This window comes from Corythoichthys intestinalis, chromosome 4 (genome assembly GCF_030265065.1).
Source record: "Corythoichthys intestinalis isolate RoL2023-P3 chromosome 4, ASM3026506v1, whole genome shotgun sequence".
NCBI lineage: Eukaryota > Metazoa > Chordata > Actinopteri > Syngnathiformes > Syngnathidae > Corythoichthys > Corythoichthys intestinalis.
The window spans coordinates 7,155,644-7,176,967 of NC_080398.1; the positions used below are offsets into that span (position 1 = coordinate 7,155,644).

General features: G+C 40.9%; 1 pseudogene; it reads left to right on the forward strand.

The window, feature by feature from the left end:
• The first annotated feature begins 1,014 nt into the window (after positions 1-1,014).
• On the forward strand, positions 1,015-19,253 carry LOC130914238 (protein rapunzel-like; annotated as a pseudogene).
• Positions 19,254-21,324: the final 2,071 nt, after the last annotated feature.

Below are 21,324 nucleotides of genomic sequence, written 5' to 3' on the forward strand. Positions count from 1 at the left end.
GTACATTTAACAAATATACATATATCGTTGGAGGAAAACGTAGTACATCATAATAGTAATAATAGGAAAAATACTAGATATACAAATTTACATTGTAAAGCGAAACAAATTACAAAAATATTTTTTAAAAATTATAGAAAAAAAATACATTTCAACTATACAAATAAGGGTTTGTTTATAAACTATTTGAAAATATTTTCCCTTTGTTTGTTTTTTAGCATATTTTTCGCACTAAAAGGCACACTTAAAAGCTTTCAATTTTCTCAAAAAACGACGGTGCGCCTTAAAATCCAATGCGCCGTATATATAGGTCGATATTGGTTACTCATGGTATAACATTCCCTTTACAGCAGCGCCATCTAGTGGATGCATAACACAACTCCAATCACTACTACTACTGCGCCTTATAATGCGATGCGCCCTATACATAAAAAGTTTTAAAATAGGCCATTCATTGGAAGGTGCGCCTTACACGCTGATGCGCCTTATAGTGTGGAAAATACGGTCATTTTAAAAAATATATTTTTTAATGTTCTAAATTTTTATACATTTTGTGTACCACCTATCCCCACAAGGGTGCACTAGCCTAAGCCAGCTAAATACGGGCAGGATGCGGGCCTACAATTTCATTTTTATATATACAGTATACTTAATTTCATGTACTTATCTATTTCCCCAAAGCCTTTGTATGTACTGTATATTTGTCAAATGTAGATTTGGGCATCATGTTCAAGTTGTTACTCATGTGGTGAAAAAAAAATCTATAAATAAAGGGTATATAGGTCTATCATATTGGCTTTTATTATTGTATGGGACTATGTTGCCTGTTTGCACGTATTTAAGCACCTGCACTGCAAATAAATACAAATCCTTACATACATGAATTTGGTTTTTTCCCTGTTTGTTCAAAGTTGACACTTATTTAGTGGCATCTGCCATTAGAGAATAGACCAATCTTCAAATGAATCACCAGCTAATTTTTAGGGGAATAATTTTGTTCACTTAAAAATCCTCTTTTGAGCTTCTTCATAGTAAAGTCTTGTTTTTTTTAAATATTGAAATAGTTAACAGTAAGTATTGTCCTTATTTTATTTTTTATTTTTTGTTAAAAAAAATACAAGTGCCAAATTTGCTAATTTAACTTAAATTGCAATTCTAACATTTGTCCAGCAGAGGCTGCTGTTAACCGTAAATACCTGCCCATTCATTTTCCTCAGTTTCCTAAATGGTTGCTATTTTTATGAAGAAGGAAAAATACGTAGAACATTTAAAAGCAGCTTTAAAAATACTTTTGTTTAAAATAAATGAACAAATTAATATGTACTCGTATGTAAATACAAAATAGACCTTGTGCTGCAGTCTTGCAAAATGTCCATTAGATGGTACTGTTTACCTTCAACAGGCTACATTGAGTACTAGTTAATACTGCAGACGCAAACTAGATTTTTTTTTTCTTTTCCCTTTTAAAAAAATATTTTTCAATTATCAACAATTACAGACAGATAATTGGACATTTCCACTCATTTTTATGCCGATAGACGATTTAAGATACACGTGTTTTAAGATTCTGCCCACGCAACAATTCGTCTCAAGACATTTCCACTTTTTATATTAACTTATCGGCTACCACTGACGGTGATAGTCGTCCAATCATGTGGCTCTTTTCATCCTCCTGTTAATTATAATGCATTTATCGTTCGTTGGCGTCCAATCCATTTGAACTGGGAGGGATGGCTTGCGCTGTCAATTACAACCATTGAGTTACATTTACCATTCAATATAAAGTCATCGTATAAAGATGAATCCCAGGGTGTAAATTGTCCACTAGGTGATGCTATTTCACCGCCAACCCCCCCCCTGCTGTTTCCACTGACACGTCTGCCTACTAACTAAAACGTCCTCTTTTGTATCCTGGTACAATACTCACTCGTTGCCATTGACGGCGATACACGTTCAATATAGTTGAACTGTGAGGACTTGGGGTAAATAATCGCGCTCAAATCCCAATGACGCCGTTTGAAGTTCGATCCATTTTGACTGGGAGGGTTGACAGTCAAATTGGATTGGACGCCTATCGCCGTCAATGGCAGCCAATCAGTTAAACAGTTCTTTCATATTTTCCTCAAGTTGTAATACTGCATTACAATAAAAAAAATGGCGAAATAAACACACATAGAAAATCTAATGTTGAAATACTAAATGTGAATAAAGTTGAATAAGATATTTAATTTATGATTATTAAAATTAATTTGAAAAAAATAAGGGGTCAAGATTAAATGATTAACTGTTAAAACTAATTTAAAAATTACATGGAAAATTATTTCATTCTTGGAATAAAAAGTTGAATAAAAAAGATATTTAAATAATTATATATAGTTTTTTTTAACATGCAATTCAGCAACATTTAAAATAGAAGGAATTCAAAACTACTCAAAAATAAAATGACTAGAAAATTAAAAGTGGAAATAAAGTTGAACAAATATTCAAATAATTTTTTATTAAAACAAAATTTGAGACATCAAGATGAAATGAAAAAACAAACTAATCAAATACAAAATGTTGAAATAAAAGGGGATAAAAAATCTTAATATATATTTTTTTTAAATAAATGTGTTTTAAAAACACAATTTCATGCAATTCAGCAACATTGAAAATGAATAAAAAATCAAATGAATAAAATAGAAAATGGGGAAATATAATGGAAAAAAATAAGATATTCAGACAATTTATAATTATTGAAATAATTTTTAAAAATGACATCAAGATGAAATGAATGTTGAAATAAAAATGGAAAAAAGTGAAAATAAATATGAAATTTGTTTTTTAAAAACTCATCAAAATGTCTTAAATAAGTATTACATTTATAATTAACAGAATTTAATACCTACATTTGAATTGATAATGAATAAATAAAATGGAAATAAAGATATATATCAATAAAGTATACATCAAAACAATACTATTCGGATATTTAAAAAAAAAAAAAAACTCTGACACAATTTAGTACAATCTCAACTAGAACGATCACTGCCAACCCCTCCCTGTCCAAACAAATCGGACGTCTATCGCCGTCAAGGACGACAAATGAGCTCAAACGCATATTTTTTCCCCCACGTCATTTTGACAAATGTTGCTCTCTCGCATCATCATTTTGTGCGCATTTATCATTTATACACGAGCACAGCATCTGTCCAATTCCCCGTCCAAATCAAATCAAACATTTCCACTCTTCATCATCAGAAATCATCTTACCTTGAAATCCATCGTCTGACTTTAAACACCTGAAGATGGACCCAAAGAAAAGCATCCAAATGACCCTCAGAAATAGCAAATCAAACCTTAAAATCCATCTCGGTGCGTGAAAAACCACCGCAAAACGTGACGTCTTGCACTCTTTCCTTTCTTCTCAACCCTCCCTCTCTCTCTCTCTTTTTTTCTTCTTCTTCTTTTGGACCCCTCCCCTTGCAGCTTTTGCTCACACACACACAAGCAGCACGGAGGAAATCTTCAAGCAAACTTGTCCGACGGTCAAAAGAAGAACCCGGAGAGGTAAGAAAATCAGAAAATCAGATTTGCTTCAGATTTGCGATGATTCATGGATGTAAGGTCATTTTTTTCCCCATTTATTTATCACTATATATGCATCACGCGTTCAGTCAAGGACACACACACACGTACACGTTCGCCATTTTGTGTGCATGACATCACTATCTTCAGGTGCGGTGTTTTATTTATGAATTTTATTTATGAAAATGGAGAGATTGCCACATCCAATATGGCTACTAAGGGTGGGAACATCTGCTACGATTTGCGATGCAGAGTTCACGAAAGTGACGATCTTACCATATGGCGATAGAACAATTATCTGGGTCAGGAAATTATTCGACTAGTAAGAAACAGAAAAACTAGGCCTTTTGGTGGATTAGAAATACATTAACACACCTAGGAGGAAAAACACCTGTTGAAGAGGGTCCTACAAAAAGGAGGCGCTACTACGCTGTACAACCACATCCTAATTGAAAACCAAAATGAATCTTGTAATTGGGCCAATTCGACCAAGTGTGCCAAGTTTCGTGGCTCTATAAGCTGCCTAAGTCCCTGAAAGAAATCTACTTCCTTTTAACAGCAACAGACAGGTACATGTGGACATGGGCCTTAAAAAGGAGTAATACAAAAGGTCTTGTAACTACAATGACCAATCTGAAAAGAATTGGACACCCCCCTCTTTTTTAGGAATTACAAATATGTTCACACACCTAGGAGGAAAAACCCCAATTGAAGAGGGTCCTACAAAAAGGAGGCGTCACTACAGCCACATCCTTATTCAAAACAAAAATCTTCTAATCGGGCCAGTTCGACCAAGTGTGCCAAATTGTGTGGCTCAAGCATGTTAAGGTCTCAAATTATGCTGCCACTAGTTGGCGCTGTAGCATGGATCCAAATGACCTCTAAAGAGCCCATCAGGGTATGACTCGCCAAGTACGGGAAGTTTGGCACAGATATGTTGTATGTTGGCCAAGTTATGACTGTAAAAAATTTGTGGCAAAATGGCGATGGTCATTTTCACGTTCCTGTTTTGACCCTTCTGCTTCAACGACACCTCAATATTTTTCATCAGGCACCTGAACACATGTCTTATGGCTCCCCTGATGCAGTTTTGAGGTAAATTGTGTATTTTTTTTCCCTTGGAGGAGGAGCCTGTCTAGTAAAAATGGGCGTTTTCTGTTCCCATGAGGGGGCGCCAGGCCTAATAGGGTAATATTTCAATGCAGTCGTGTTCAGGCTGGGATACCTGTCATACAGTCCAGATATGAAAAACACTGAACCTTGATTCAGGGAGTTATTAGTCATTCAATGGAATTTGGCATTTTGCCTAAGCCAGGCCCATGAATGGATACTCACCATTTTGATAAATTAAAATCTCATATGTTTCATGAACAGTCTCACCAATTTTGAAGAGGATCCAACTAACTCGCCTGATGCCAAGGTCTCAAAAGTGCACCCTGTAAATTAATTTTTTTTAAAAATCACATTCAATCCAAAATTTCCTGTTGGGTTTGGAATATAGGTGCAAGAGACTTTTTGAAGCAGTTTTGCACAACGTATGGACTCCTCAAATTTCATTGTTTTACGTTGAAAAACCTAATCAGAGAGGTGTTTTTGAAAAATTCAAGGGGGCACCACTGAGCCACTTTGTTGCATTTTTTTTTGCAAGGTAGAGAAAATATCAAATTTACGCCAAGGAGCATGAATGTGCAAATTTTGGTGTGTTTTCAAACATGTTAAGGCCTCAAAGTCTGCTGTGACTAGTTGGCGCGTTAGTGTCGATCCAAATGACCCCTATACAGAACCCTTCCGGGTACGACTCTCACCAAGCGCGGGAAGTTTGGCACATATATGTTGTATGTCTGGCAAGTTATGACTGTTCAAAATTTGTGGCTAGACAAAATGGCGACGGCCATTTTGGACCCTTCTGCTCCAACGAAACTTCAGTATTTTTCATCAGGCACATGAACACATGTCTTAAGGCTCCCCTGATGCAGGTTTGAGGTCAGTTGATTTTTTTATTCCTTTGGAGCAGGATACTGTCCAGTAAAAAAGGCAGTTTCCTGTTCCCATCAGGGGGCACCAGGCCTATTAGGGTAATATTTCAATGCAGTCATGTTCAGGCTGGGATACCTCTCATACATGCCAGATATGAAAAAGACACCATTTTGATAAATTTAGCTCTTATATGTCTCATGAACAGTCTCACCAATTTTGAGGAGGATCCAAAAAACTCAACAGTTGCCTGGGTCTCAAATGTGCACCCTGTAAATCGATTAAAAAAAAATAACATTCAATCCAAAATACCCGATTAACTGTTGGTTTTGGAATATGGGTGCGATAGACTTTTTGGAGCAGTTTTGCATAAGGTATTGACTCCCCAAATTTCATGGCTCTGTGTTGAACAAAACACATCGGAAAGGCCTTTTTGAAAATTTCAAGGTGGCGCCACTGAACCATTTTGTTACGTTTTGTCGTAAGGTTGCAAAATTTATGCTAAACGATGTGCAAATTTTAGGGCATTTCAGGTTATTTGATTATCTTTCTGATGATTTTTGGTCACTTCCTTTTGATCATGGGGCATTTCTGGGTTACTTCCTGTTGAGTTTGGGACTTTTCTGGCTCATTACATATTGATTGTGGGTTGCTGAACAGGAAGTGACCCAGAAGTATCCCCAAATCAATGGGATGGGATTTAATATGAACAGGAAGTGACTTAATAATGACCTAAAATGAAAAGGAAGTGACTTGTTGATTTGAGGGCATTTCTGTGGCACTTCTAGTTTGTTTTAGAGCAGGGGTGTTCAAACATTTTGCAAAGGGAATCAGATTTTGTGTGGTAAAAATGTTGGGGCTGTCCTTGGCTGATGTCCTTTACATTTAACAATATATTTAAGCAAATTTTAGCAAGCTATTCTGTGCGTGACATTTGCTTTGTTATTTTTTTTTTTTAATTAATAATTTCAACAATCCCGCACCTAGCCTTTGTGGCGTTCTCTTTCGACTCTCGGGCTTTTCCAAAATACTGCTGCTGTGAAGTTAAACTACCTTCAAGTTGCTTCAATTTCTCTCTACGTATCTTACCTGTAATCTTGTCGTACATGTCAGTGTGTCTTGTTTGGTAATATCGCCTCACATTGAACTCTTTAAAAACAGCGACTGTCTCTTTGCAAATAATGCAGACACAGTTGTTGTGTATTTTAGTGAAGAAATAGTCCAATTTTCACCTATTCTTGAAGCGTCATCCGTCACAGTCAACTTTCTTTTTTTTTTGTTGTCGCCATTTTACAAAATTGGGAGTAAAGGGTCACATGGAGTAATGGTGCTTAGAGTGCTGCTGCCTTTTAGTGGGTAAATGAGGAGTAGCAATTAGTGTGTAAGCTACTTCATATGCTGGTAGCAGTACTGCTGACCAATTTCTTAAGTCTATGTGCGGGCCAGATGTTATTGATTTTATGACAGAGGCTGTGGGCCGGACTAAATTTGACCACGGGCCGCATTTGGCCCCTGGGCCGGACTTTGGACATGCCCGTTTTACAGCATTTTGAGTCATTTCCTGTTTATTTTAGGGCATTTCAGGTTATTTCCTGTTGATTTTTGGTCACTTTCTGTTGATTTTGAGACAATTTCAGGTCTCTACCTATTGGTTATGGGTTACTGAACTGGAAGTGACCCAGGAGTGTCCCCAAATGAATAGGAGGTGATTTAAAATAACCTGTAAATTCCACCAAAATTGGGAAGCCTGGCTGTGAATGCTCATGTTTCAGTGCCATTGAAAGCGCTAGACGTCCAACCCCTTTTGAACTTTTAAAATCCAAATGAATTGGACATCTAGCACCTTCAATGGCAGCCAATGAGTTAACATAGACGGTATTCTAGAGGAAGTGTTTGGTAGCAATCTGTTGCAATCTGTTCCTGTTCATTAACCCAGTATTTATACTTCACATCATTTGCCTCATAGCATATTCCCAAGCCCAAAATCATTTCACTAGTTTTTGGAAAATGAAAAAACATATTTGTCCTAAAACAAATTGGCCTTTTAAATTGATATTGTTTTGGTTTGTTTAAAGTGTTGTTACTGGCCAAGTATATAAGCATAAAGGCAGAATTCAAAGGAGGATAAAGTTGACTTAGCCAAATGCTATGAAACTAATGATAACTCAAACAAATGAAAATGACACCTTGTTACGTGTCTTGTCCCTGAGAGAAAAATCTCACATCTGCCTTCTTTTTATCGACGCGGTTGTCGGCGATTAGCCGTTGTCGTGACAACGGCCTTGCGCGTAACCAGCGCAGCAAAAGAGCGAGCGAGAGCTTGTTCCATTTAGCAGAGCGCTTTCCTCACATTCATTATTTATGTCAACAGAAGAATTCCATCAGCGAAACGCTTGGAAAGAGAAAAAAAGCTATGTTGGTTCACCTATACAGTGGTATGAAAAAGTATCTGAACCTTTTGGAATTTCTGCATAAAATCACCATCAAATGTGATCTGATCTTTGTCAAAATCACACAGATGGAAAAAAAGCATCTGCTTTAACTAAAACCACCCAAACATTTATAGGTTTTCATATTTTAAAGAGGATAGTATGCACATTGAATATTTTGTGCCCCCCACCCTCCCCCCCTTGGCAGCTATAACTTCAAACAGATGCTTCCTATAACTGCAGCTCAGTCTGGCTCATGGACCAGGCTGATCTTGGCCCATTCTTCTCTACAAAACTGCTCTGGCTTAGTCAAGATTCCTGGAATGTCTGGTATGAATCGCTGTCTTTAGGTCACGCCACAGCATCTCAATGGAGTTCAAGTCTGGACTTTGACTTGGCCACTCCAGAATGTGTATTTTGTTCTGCTGAAACCATTCTGAATGTCAGGGAAAACGCGGGCAGGTGGTGTGGACCCAAATGCAGGGAAACAAAAGGCAGCCAGGGAGGTGGTGGTGATCTCAAAAAACGATTTAATAATAACTAACAAAACACAAAGTACAACCAAAAGTACTGGGGATCAAAAAGGCAAGGTTCAAACAAAACGTACTTTACCGGAGGGTTTAGAACACGAGGGCTTGGACAGGATGTTGACTTTGACACAGACAATGACGCAACAAGGAGTGAAAAGAAACCAGGAGCTTATGTACACACATGCAGACAAGGGGTAACGAGACAACGAGGAACAAATGGGTAATACAGGAGGATACACTAGGAGCAGGCACTTCAGGTGAAATCAATGGGTAATCACAGGGACAAGTCACACTTGGAAAAAACCAACACAAAACACTGAAGTTGATTTACATCTGTGTTTTGGATCATTGTCTTGTTGCAGCATCCATCCTCTTTTTAGCTTCAACTGTCTGACGGACGGCCTCAGGTTTTCTTGCAAAACATCCTCTGGAATTCATTCTTCCATTAATGATTGCAAGTTGTCCAGGCCCTGAGGAAGCAAAACAGCCCCAAATCATGATGCGGTTGGGATGGGGTGTTGATGTTGATGAGCTGTTCCATTCTTCCTCCACACATGACCTTATGTGTTACTCCCAAACAATTCAACTTTAGCTTCATCAGCCCACAAAATATTTTGCCAAAACTTCTGTGGTGTGTCCAAGTGCCTTTTTGCGAACATTAAACGAGCGACAATGTTTTTCTGACAGCAGTGGCTTCCTCCGTGGAGTCCTCCCATGAACACCATCTTTGGCCTTAGTTTTACTTATAGTGTGCACAGAGATATTGGACTGTGACGTTGATTTCTGTAAGTCTTTAGCAGACACTCTGTGGTTCTTTTTTACCTCTCTGAGTATTCTGCGCTGAACTGTTGGCGCCATCTTTGGTGGACGCCACTCCTTTGGAGAGACCATCATCATCACGGCTCTTGCGTTGGGGCTGGTTTCCCGTCCCATTGCGTAGAGCTGACCAGGTGAGCTAGACCCCTCCAGTACTGGCGGTCTTGAGCCAGCACATTTGCATCCTTGAGGGTAACTCCGTGCTGTTGGAGGTCGTCCGCGATGGTGTCAAGCCATCAAGTGCGGGGCTTTCCTCATGGTCATCTCCAGTCTTTGTGTCAAAACTCCAGGATGGCTCTTGTCGGGTAGTCAAGAGGAAGACGGAGAACATGGCCAAGCCAGAGGATGCGGCGCTGTGCAGCCAGGCTAGAGGCTCTGAGCTGATTTGTCCAGGCTCGCAGGGTTTCGTTGGAGATTTCCTGGGGCAATCTGATGTTCTCGATGGTCCTGAGAGCCCTGCTGTCAAAGCCGTCTATTCTTGCGGCCGGTGTCTCTGTTTCAGAGCCATAGAGGAGAAGAGAGAGTACGGCGGTGTTGTAATTTCGGAGCTTTGTCTTCCGTGAGATGGCTTGGTGCTGCCAGAGTGGTTTCCAGAGAGACTACAGGGTAGAGGCTGCCAGGGCTGTCGGTAACCGTGGACCCCAGATAAACAAAGCTCTTCACAGGCACTACCGTGTCATCACCAAGCAGGATGGGGGGTGGATCAGGTCCCTCATCAACATGCATAAATGTGGTCTTGGTCCAGTTCACGTGGAGACCAAGCTTCTCTGCCACTTCACATTATATACTCGGAGCATCCCTCAGGCTGTTGCTGGAGAGCAAGATGGTGTCGTTAGGGAGAGAATCAGGAGTTAATTTGTGCCGGATCCTGCCGGAACAAGATCCGGCACCTCTTGATTTTGGCCTCCCTGTGTTTCGGGACTTATTTGGGCAGATCCGGCACCTCTCGTGTATAGAAAATAAGAATAATATTGTCAGGGAAATTCAACTTTGAACTCCAAGAGAAGTGTCAACTCGATTGCTCGATGAGAAATGAATCGGACCCCAACCATGCATTGCTTTGCTTTGAAGGCTTTATGAACAAGAGCTCTCGGGTACAGACGCGGAGCCACGCACAAAGCGTCCTCTCCGCATGTGGACAAAAGAGAAATGCAGGGCATGCCTCTATTTATGGGTTGACATCATAGAAATAAAACCCAAACTTACTATAGCATATCCTGGTAAAAACATCCCAAGTTACAGAAAAACATCTCTAGTAGGGGGAAAACCCCTCAAGTCATGACCTTGAACACCGGCTCTGGCTAGAATGATGATAAGCTCAGTCTGATAAACCACAGTCGCCCATTGTATTTATTCAGGGCAAATTGGAAAACACAGGCACATAACAGTCCATATTTGGGCATATTGGAAAACACAGGAACATAACAGTCCATATTTGGGCATATTGTGATACAGTGTACAATAGTCAAATCTATGGGAAGGGACACTCTAACAGATTAATATAACAATGATGCTTTATGCGACAATGTTCTCATGGAAGCATAACAAAAGCATACAAAATACGATGTATAATGGTTGTGTTTTAAGCATGAATAAAAATCTCTCACAAATATGTGGACCAGCGATTTGCATGGCTCGTTTGTCGTCGCTCCTACATCCGGTTCTTCCTTCGGGGAGGTGGTGTAGTGTATAAAAACACAGAAACGCCTCGGATGGCTGTTGCATGGAGACTTTTATTAACTAAACAAAAACCAGCAGGGGACAGTTAACCAGTCAACACCGCTCTTCCGCAGAACTCTCCTTTTCTCTCCGTTTCTCTCCTCCTTACGCTCGCCCACTTCTTCCTCTATGCCAAATTGGCAATGCCGGCCGCAATGAAACGGGACAGCGGAAGGAAGAAGCTAGATGGTTCAAAACGAGTCAGAAAAGAAACAACCAGCGATGAGGGCAGCTGCAGCGATCATGCTAACGGGTGCAGCAGGAGTCTAGCGCTGCAGAAGCTAGCCAGGTTCACGGACAGCCAGCCAAGCCGGGGCAGGAGGCTGCTACCATGGACGCAGCTGGTCAGGTTCAGCGCCACCCGGAGTGGGCGCCAGCTACAGTGCCAGCAGTCAGCCAGTTGAACCACCAACAGTCAGAGCAACACCCCAGTGCCCTTATGGGAAATTCGGGTTTGGGCTGCTTTGGGGCCAGAGAAGACAGGTGGGATGAAACTCCCAAAAGGATGGGTTTCTGTTATTGTAATCTGATTTTTTTTTTTTTTTAAGTTTTACAAGTTAGACCTGTTAAGAAACTAATTGCTGACTGTGTACTGCAAGTCCCACCTGTGGTTATGTTGGCAATTACCCGTGCTGTGCTAATGAGAGCCTAAATAATCGTAAATTGTCGTCATAACATTTATACCACGGATACTATCTAAAATTGAGGCTTGCAAGTCCCACAGCATGGCAAGTGGGCATTTACGTGTTGTTTTCAGCACCATTTTCTGCGTATGTTCCGGGACCTGTGCCCGTCTCGTCATCCCTGCGCTGTCATATGTACTCTGCGTTCTGGCACCTGATGATTTCCAAATTAAGCACTGGAGAGAAGCAACAGTGCCAAACTCTCTCCAATTGTAGACAACTTCTCTGACTGTTGATTGATGAACATCCAGACTTTTAGAGATGTTTCGTGTCCTTTCCCAGCTTTATAAAAATCAACAATCCTTGATCGCGGGTCTTCAGACAGCTCTTTTGACCGAGCCATGATGCACATCAGGCAATGATTCTCATCAAGACATTTCTTACCAGGTGTGTGTTTTATAGTGGGCAGGGCAGCTTTAAATCACTCATCAGTGATTGGGCACAGCTGACTTAAATTGTTGGAAGTGCTTCCAACATATTGGATGTCTACTAGCGATAAACTCATTCCAATTGACGGTGAAAGCATGAAAAGACCTTGTTTTACCGTCCACTTGTTGTGCTGTCTCGTAGACCATGAGCAATCCCCTGGAGAAGTTGTTGGCCGAGAAGAAAGAGGCCATCGACGCGGCCACGGACGCGCTGGAGCGTGGTGCCGAAGCGTTGGCCAGCGCCGTCGGCGAACTCTTCCCTCTGTGCCAAGTGGCCGCCCCGGTCCTGCGTCTGGTTCTGGATAACGTCCAGAGCAAGGAGGTGTTCTACGTCAAGTAGCAATTCCTAACGGTCCGCAACCATCTGGAACTTCTTTCCGAGGGGCTGGAGGACATCGACCGCGAGATCAAGAAGGCTGGAGTGGACGCGCGCTACTTTGCTGTAGAGGAGAACATCCGGAACCAGTTTAGGAAGTTTATGGACGTAGTGGAGGCCAAGCCGCAGTTCCGGGAAGTGAAGACCAAACTCTTCCTGGAGCATTTCTCCAGGAGCGGAGGTGAGAAGAATTTGTTGGCGCTCTACGATGGGCTTTTGGGGAACATCGGCTTCGGAGACTCCGTTCTGGAGCTGGTGGAAAGGTGAATTGCCCGCAGTTCAGTTTAGTTTTCACCAAACAACTGTCAAATTTTTCAAACGTTTTATCTCAAAGTTTCATTTTTTTCCAACTAATGACTTGATGAATTAAAAGGAGCCCGATATCAACAGGCCGAGAACCAAAAGTGGTACTGCCATGTGGAAAAATGGAATTTGCCATGTGGTATTTTTTGCCACGTGGCAAAAATACATTTTGCCATGTGGTATTTTTTTGGCATGTGGCAAAAATAGATTTTGCCATGTGGCATTTTTTTGGTTGCAATGTGCAAAACGTATTTTGACATTTGGCACTTTTTTTGGTATGTGGCAAAATGAAATTTGGTTTGTGGCATCTTTTTGGGGTAGAAAATCACAGCCACACAGGTTTTTCTGCCATTTAATATGAATAGAAAATTTGGACATGCATACCCATCAATGGCATAGCTTACTTGGTTGCCAGTTGAATGTCAATGCGCTGTAATGCTAAGTGTAGGGTCAAAAATCACAGCCGCACATGAATGGATAATTTGGACGCGCGTGGCTTTCAATGGCATGGATGTGCATGGCCTGCAAAGCTGCCATATACCCCAAAAAAATGCCACATACCCCAAAAAAATGCCACATACCAAAACCCATTTGCCACATGGCAAAATCAATATTGCCACATCGCAAAAAATTGCCACATGGCAAAAAAATACCACATACCAAAAATGCCACAAACCTAATTGCATTTTGCCACATACCAAAAAAAAACAACAACAAAAAAAACATCAAAATCCATGGCAGAAAAAAGATGCCACATGGCAAAATCCATTTTGCCACATGGCAGAGAAAAAATGCTCCATGGCAAATTCCATTTTGCCAAATGGCCCAAAAATACTACATACAAAAAAAAAGAAAAAAGCCACAAACCAAATTGCATTTTGCCACATACCAAAAAAATGCCACAAGTAAAAATCCATTTTGCCACATGGCAAAAAAAATGTCACATGCAGAGAAAAAATGGCACATGGCAAAATCCATTTTGCCACATGGCAAAAAAATGCCACAGACCAAATTCCATTTTGCCACATGTCAAAATCAATATTGCCACATGTCCAAAAAAATGCCACATGGCAAAATCCATTTTACCTCATGGCAAAAAAAATGTCACATGGCAGAGAAAAAAATGCCTCATGGCAAAATCCATTTTGCCACATGACAAAAAAATGCCACATTTCAAAATCCATTTTGCCACATGGCAAAAAAATGCCACATGCCAAAATCAATATTGCAAATGCCATATACCCCAAAAAGAAAATGCCACAAACCAAATTCCATTTTGCCACATGGCAAAAAAATACCACAAACCAGAGTTGCTTTTAAAATTAACTGTTTTTTCTTTGACAATACATAACGTTGCCACCTCAACACTGAGAACGCTCAAACTCGGGAAACAAATTAACACCCTTCCTAGTGTTAAAATGGCTTGAATGTAATTTCATCCATTAACTCATTGGCTGCCATTGACAGCTGTAGATGTCCAATCCATTTGCACAGGGAATGCCATTATCAATTGGTATCCACTCTTACATTGTTTTAATTCCCAATGGAATTTGGTTTGGCTGAATCGTTTTCTCACCGTGTTACTTTTAACTCACTGGCCGGTATAAACAGCGGTAGATGTCCAGTCCGTTTGGACCGGGATCGGACGATCGCTGCCAACCCCTCCCAGTCCAGACGGGACGTTTAACGTCATCGGTGGTGCTGAAACATGATTATTCAGACAAGCATTAAAACAAGAGATAGCATAAAAGCTAACAATGGCGTGACGTATTTTCAGGTACGTCTGCAGGAGCCGTCGCCGCCTGGAGGACTTTTGCGCCCGCATGAAAGAGCTCCTCTGCTTGGGCCTCATTGCGCTAATAGGACACACGGCCTTAACCCAAAACCAGGAGGAAGAACAGGAAAAAATCCAAGACTGGAGCCACAAGATGGAGGAAATCGAGCTTCGGATGAAGACTACCATCCAGTCCTGCGTGGACGCCTTTCCGGAGCAAGCCAAAGCCGACGCCCAGCTCGTGCTCCGGGAGAAGCAGATCGAAGACCTCCAGGAAACCGGCCGGGAGATCCTGGACTTTCTAGTGAAGAAGTACGATTGGGTGAGCTGGTCTGTGCGCCTCGTCAACCACGCCGGTAGCACTTATCGCAACTGGAGGGCCGGCGAGCGCTTCCATCACTTGGTGGGCCGCAACTGCTTTGAGATACTGCAGGTCAACAACATCAGCGCGGTGGTGTCCTTCAGTACCGAGCCCCGGAAAGTGCCCAGGGACGCCGTCGTGGAGGCGATGGAGGGCGCGGCGCGCCGGGGCAACGCCCCCGCAGTGGTGGAGGTCCTGGAGAAAGAGATGAGCGGGTTCCTGGTACACGCCGTCAGTCGCCACAAGGAGTCGGCGGCGGTCTGGAGTTTCCCAGAAGATTGTCACTACTGGGAGAGGCACAAGAACGTGGCCGTGTGCGTACACTCGGACTGAAACTGTCGACACCCTACAGCCAGCACTACCCTCAAACCCTGTGCCTTCAACCCAATCCTAAAGCCGACAGCCACCCGACATACTCTGTAAATCCTAAACACTGGTCAAACCTCAACCTCTAGCTAATACTTTGGTTTCTTAATGTCAAGTTCAAAATTAGATCCTTAGGTTGACATTGTAAAATTACCCAAAAATAAGGAGAGAAGACACTCAGTTTTCTTGGCCAAGGAGGTCAAACATGTGGCTCTTTAGCCACCAAGATTGATCTAAAGGAAAAAAACCCTCCTTGGTATTTTATTTAGGGGTTTTCCCTGAACAAAATGGGCGTCGCACTGAGGGAGGGGAAAGCAAGCTAGCGACACCCATGTGGTTTTTTATTGGCTATGTGTGTGCATGTAGGTGGAACTTAAGTGATACACGTGTGTGGAGCAAGAGCTTATGTAAACAATCAAAACAATCATATAAACAGTCAAAATAATATATAAGCAGTCAAAATAATGCAGACACTTTTAGTTATGCAACGTTAAACAATCAGCAGAATAGTCCAAACACTTCCAGTTGCGCACCGCTGTGGCCCTGGAAGATGTCCTCGGATGGAAAATCGTCCTCGAGGGGCTAGGCGAAAGTCCAAACCCCAGGTGCTAGGATGCCTGGAAGGTCTAGTTATACAACGGCGTGGCCATGAAGCCACTCCGACCCTCTTTCTACACTTTGTAACACTTAAGCATTATACTACAATCTATATAGCAAGCAATAATCATTTACTGGTTATATATGAATCAATATATTATTTAAAGTAATTAGTAATTAGATAAAGTAATTAGAATGGCAGTATGTATTATTTATGATATATATGAGCATAAGCAAATCTACAAATAAGAAGAATATGGCAGTATGTATTATTTATGGTATATATGAGCATAAGCAAATATTCAATCCACCAACCAAGGAAACATTTAATGAATCAAACCCTGATAATTATCTTAACATTTCCCGCCTGTTTATTCAATATTTGCGACAAAAACATCATCAAAAAGAACCTCCTAAAAAAGGCTTTATTCAATCGAATCATTAGACATGTCGACGCATATTGTCGCCACCCGGAGTTGGAGGCGGTGGCGGGGTCTGAAAGAAAGTTTCCGGAATGGAGAACCCATCATTGTCATCGCCGTCGTCAGGGAGATCGTCACCATTGAGAGCCACTTCGCAAACTACAAACTCCGTATGGGCACCTGTGTCATACTCCTCTCCCAGGGCCAAAAGGGGGTATAATTCCTGTAAACGAGGATCTATAGTCGCGGAAACAAACCGGTGAAGTACAACACGAATGCAGGGAATGCAACAACAACCACATAATCCCAGAGCCATCAGGAACACTGTCACAGAGACCAGGATAGTATACAGCACTGACCTATACTTACCGAACAGTGCTTCCCACCAACTGGACACATCGGGGGTCCACTCCCCAGAGTGACCCTACATCGTTCTACCAGGGGAGCTGATTGCTCCGAGGGCCTTGTGGAAGTTCTCCTCATTAGAGGAGGTAGCGTTTGGAACAAATGTCCCACAGCCGTTCCCGACGTGACCACACACGCCGCCTTTTTCGGCTAGCAACATGTCCACGGCCACCCTGGTTTGGAACGCCATGAGAGAGGTGGCATCCAGCTGGTGTTTTAAGGCTGTAAAGGCAATCTCTGAATTGTTATTAAGTCTCTGGAGATTAAAATGGATGCAGTTGATCCTCTCAACATTCTTATTAACAGTGATCCAAGGGAGTATAGATTCAAAACCCGAGGCAATTGGGTTAGTCAACCTATACTCACTCGGCACGCCACGGGGAACTCCGATCGCATCTATGTAAGTTGGTTCAACTGCCCACTGGGCACTACGTTTATTAACACGCAACTTAGAGGGGTCAAACTTTGATGTTGCGTCCAGGATATCTGTAGCCGAAACAGGATAAATAGACACTGGTAAGAGTAATGACACAAGTGCACATACCCCCACTGAGTTCCTTAGGGTGTCATAGAGCCTGCTGCCACCGCACCACCACCATACGTCACTACGCGGCACTAAGGGACTCGTTTGATACACGGTCGTCTTACGCCATGAGGGATCTAGATTCCCCACTCTGCTCAATGACCCTGAAAGTTCAATACAGGAAAAGTTAGCCATTGCAACTTTGTCGGAGAATATAGGCTTTTCCTTCGCAGCTTTGGTTAGTGGATATACCCCACCCCATTTCTTGCAAGCCTTACTCAATATGGTTCTAGTCATAACTTCCAGAAGGCAATGTGGCGGAAGGAGAGCTGGCACTACGCGCAACATACATACAACACAGGTAGAATTAACCATTCTTCCAGCAGCTTCCGTTAACAAAAGCCAGTTATTAGCTTGTTGAGTAACCCCAGTAACCGCTACCATTCTATCATCGACAGTAACTTTATTTGTTGCCTTTACTATCAACCCAGACGGCTTAGTCTCTACATTTTTACTCACGGGCCTGGCCTCCACTGGGTCTCCCAATAAGGAGGATACACAGACGATTAGGAGATGAAAAGGATCTCCTCTTGGGTCAGTCCATCCTTCGTATGGGGAGAGGAAAAAATAAAGACAAGGTTTATTACCACAATTCCATTTTCCGGACCTAATTTGTATTTGAATTCCCGGCTCTAAACAAGTTAAATTGATTTGAGGGCGAATGGAAGTGGCACAGGTGTCGGAGGTCCAATCAGCCCATTTGTGACCGTCCTCCGCCACCAGCGCCCTCCAGGCCCTCCTTTTAACCGTCACGTACCAAGTAAATATCTGACCGTAACTTTGTGCATCGCGAGCGTGAAAAGATGCTTGCCCACCTCGGCAGTGTCATGTCGACCGAGTTCCCCTAAACAGGAAGAGCGCCCTGGATTTGCTTAATACCTCTGATGCTTAATACCTCTCTTCACTGACCTGCAGTATTTATGAGCACTATAAGCTCACCCCCACCGTTCAGTCAGACTTCAGTTAGATAGCTGCTCGACCTTGGGACTCGGTTGAGATGACCTTTTTGCAGTGGGCAAGGTGAACCCCGGTTTCCCTCTCTGCGATCTTTACGGCTGTAGGAGCCGTGAGGAGCTCTTGGTGTTTTCTTTTGATGCTGCGGATCAAGACCCAATCTCCATTGAACACCAGGTCATTCTGCTGGGAAGAGTCAGAATCAACTTGTGGCAAACACAAATCCTGTCTCACCTCCAATGTCTTTCGCATATAATCGGCTAAATTAGCTTCTTCATCTATTTCCCACTTAGTGGAGAAAATCGGTAAATGATATAGTCTCCCAAAAAGAATCTCAAAAAGTGTTAATCCCGATGTACTAGTAATATTAATATGTAACTTTAATCTATTTTTAATTGTACCGTTCATTCTTTCAACCAAACCCGCGCTTTGAGGATGCCATTCACAGTGATTTTTTAAGGAAATGCAAAACAATTTCCCAATCTTATCGATTACTCTGTTTACAAAATGCGTCCCATTATCGCTATAAATGGTTTCAGGTATGCCACACTTAGGGATGTCTTTACACAATGCCTTTTGCTACCATTAATACATACTCGACATTGTTATGCGTTGTTTACTTTAAAATATTTCTGCCCAATTACCATTTGATTAACAAAAAAATAACAGTATCCCAAATATCAGCGTTCCCATTTTCCAAACAAAACTGATTTAAAACGAAAGAAAAAGCCATTTTAATGTGTATGCCGTTTAGGGCGAACATTGCCGTGAGGATTAGGTTGAGCACAGACCATGCAAGCCCCGCAAAAATATTTGAAAACACATTTCAAACTTAACCATTCCCACTGTTAAGACATGAGACCCCCCCTCCGTGCTCACATAGACCCACCGCGCAATGTCGCTCCATGATTGACCCATAAAGTGTGTTCCTGTACTGGACATTACAGTCACATATCAATAAGGAAAGTGTCCTTTGGCAGTTTATTCGCAAACGGACATAAGGTCATGTACAAAAGGTTTAGAATAATCAGGCAGAGCCAAAACGGTAAAGCATTTTCTGCCTCTGTTGTCCATGTCAAAGGTGAAGACATTTATAACGCTGGGTCATACATGATTTTAGCAAGGGGGTTTGCGATTTCAGCGTAGTTAGGAATCCATGGTCTACAGTAATTTGTGAGGCCCAAAAAGGACATCATTTGTCGCTTAGTAAGCGGTTTTGGAGCTTGCAACATGGCAGTTTCCCTGTCTTTTAGGATCGTCCTGCCACCCTTGCTCCAATCATGCCCCAAGAATTTTACTTTCTCCGCCCACAATTTTAACTTTCAATTAAATTCATAAAACATATGATTTAAAATGTGTGTTTATAATCAAGAGTTCTTAGTCCTTAAATTTATCTCAAGCTGCATAATTAAAATAAGATTATCCGATTTAACAGCCTGAAAAATTGACCTCTTCCCCAAAACAATATATACACAGAAGCAAATTAGTTTATATAAACTTACATAAACTCCCACCCGATTATAACCACAAAAGAAACCAAAAGTCAGGTCAATAAAAGTGCTAAAGATAAAAATATCAAACATAAAAGTAATGCATTCAAAGTTCCAAATCAAAATAAAGAATTATATTGGGAGGATTGTAATCACACATTGTAAATTAAAATTGTAATGAGCGTTATGAAAAGTAAATAACCCATGTCCAAAACCCCATATTATTATTAGTGTTATGCTTTGCAATTAACCCAAGGTTTTAAAATTACAATTCTCCCAGCATAATTATCTCTACTTGGCGAAAAATCAATATATACTTCCGCTCCCCAACTTCTTCAGTTCCGTCTTTTGGAATTTATCAATTAATTTTGCCTTGGCCTATCACTACAAAATCGGCCACTTATTCCCACTATACTTTCGTAGCAACAAAATTCAGAATTGTCTTTTCATCCCAGAATCCGAATTTGATGAAAATGTCTTAACTATTTGGGTCACAGCTGAACAAAGATAGCCAAATTCCATCAGCATGTGAGCCAATTATCTTAAGCAATATTTAGCATTATCAATTCCCCAAAAATCTAAATCAAATTTTCATGATGTTAAGAGTAACTCATGACAGTGATTCTATATTATTAATTTACCACTTCCATACACTCAAAAATGTATCTAAGATGAATCATCACTTTCACTGTCCCCTTTTAAAATAATTTGTCAGCACAATCATTTATTTGATAATTTATTCACGAACAGATTCACACACAGAAAGTGGCAAGTTTAAAATCGCTCTAAAGTCTGCTAAAACTGGTTTTTCCACCAGCTGTTAGTAGTTATTTATCTTGTGACATATACCAAACTGCTCCTCAACAGGAGTTCGCTAATCAGCATTTGGACCTCTCTTTATCTATAAGACTTGTATTGATATCTATTATCATTCCCAAGAATTAATGGGAAGTCTTTTGACAGTTCTTACAATATTTTGCCATGTACTTCAAAATCTAATTTAGTCAATCTATTTACTATGTCATTATGTGTGATTCCTTTTCTCTTTAAATCTGCCAATAATGAGTACGTTTTTCTATTTCTAAGTCACCTTCTTCATTGTAAATTTTATAACGTCTCACTAACATCATTTCTCTGGAATCTAGCCGAATAATTTTCTCAACCTTAATTTGAATGTCAAAGACTAATTCAAAGATTAAAGGCCATTAATGACGATTAATACGTCAGATTACTCTACTTACTTGGAGTAAATACTATTTGTTCTTATTAGCCCGATACATCTAAAAGTTGGTCATTTTTCACCTGAATTCAGAATAATTTACTTTCAAATAATATTATGAACAATATCTATTCATGAATAAAGAACATTTCTAACAATCTAATTTTCTTTTATCAAACATACTAGCTCTTTGCTTAAATAAAATTGCTTAAAATAAATCGGTTACGTTTACGTCTCAAATAGCTATTTATCAACAGTTGATCTTTTCCTTTTTCATAACATTAACTATTTTCTTCCTCTTTTAGCCATTCTCTTATTTTCTTTTAAG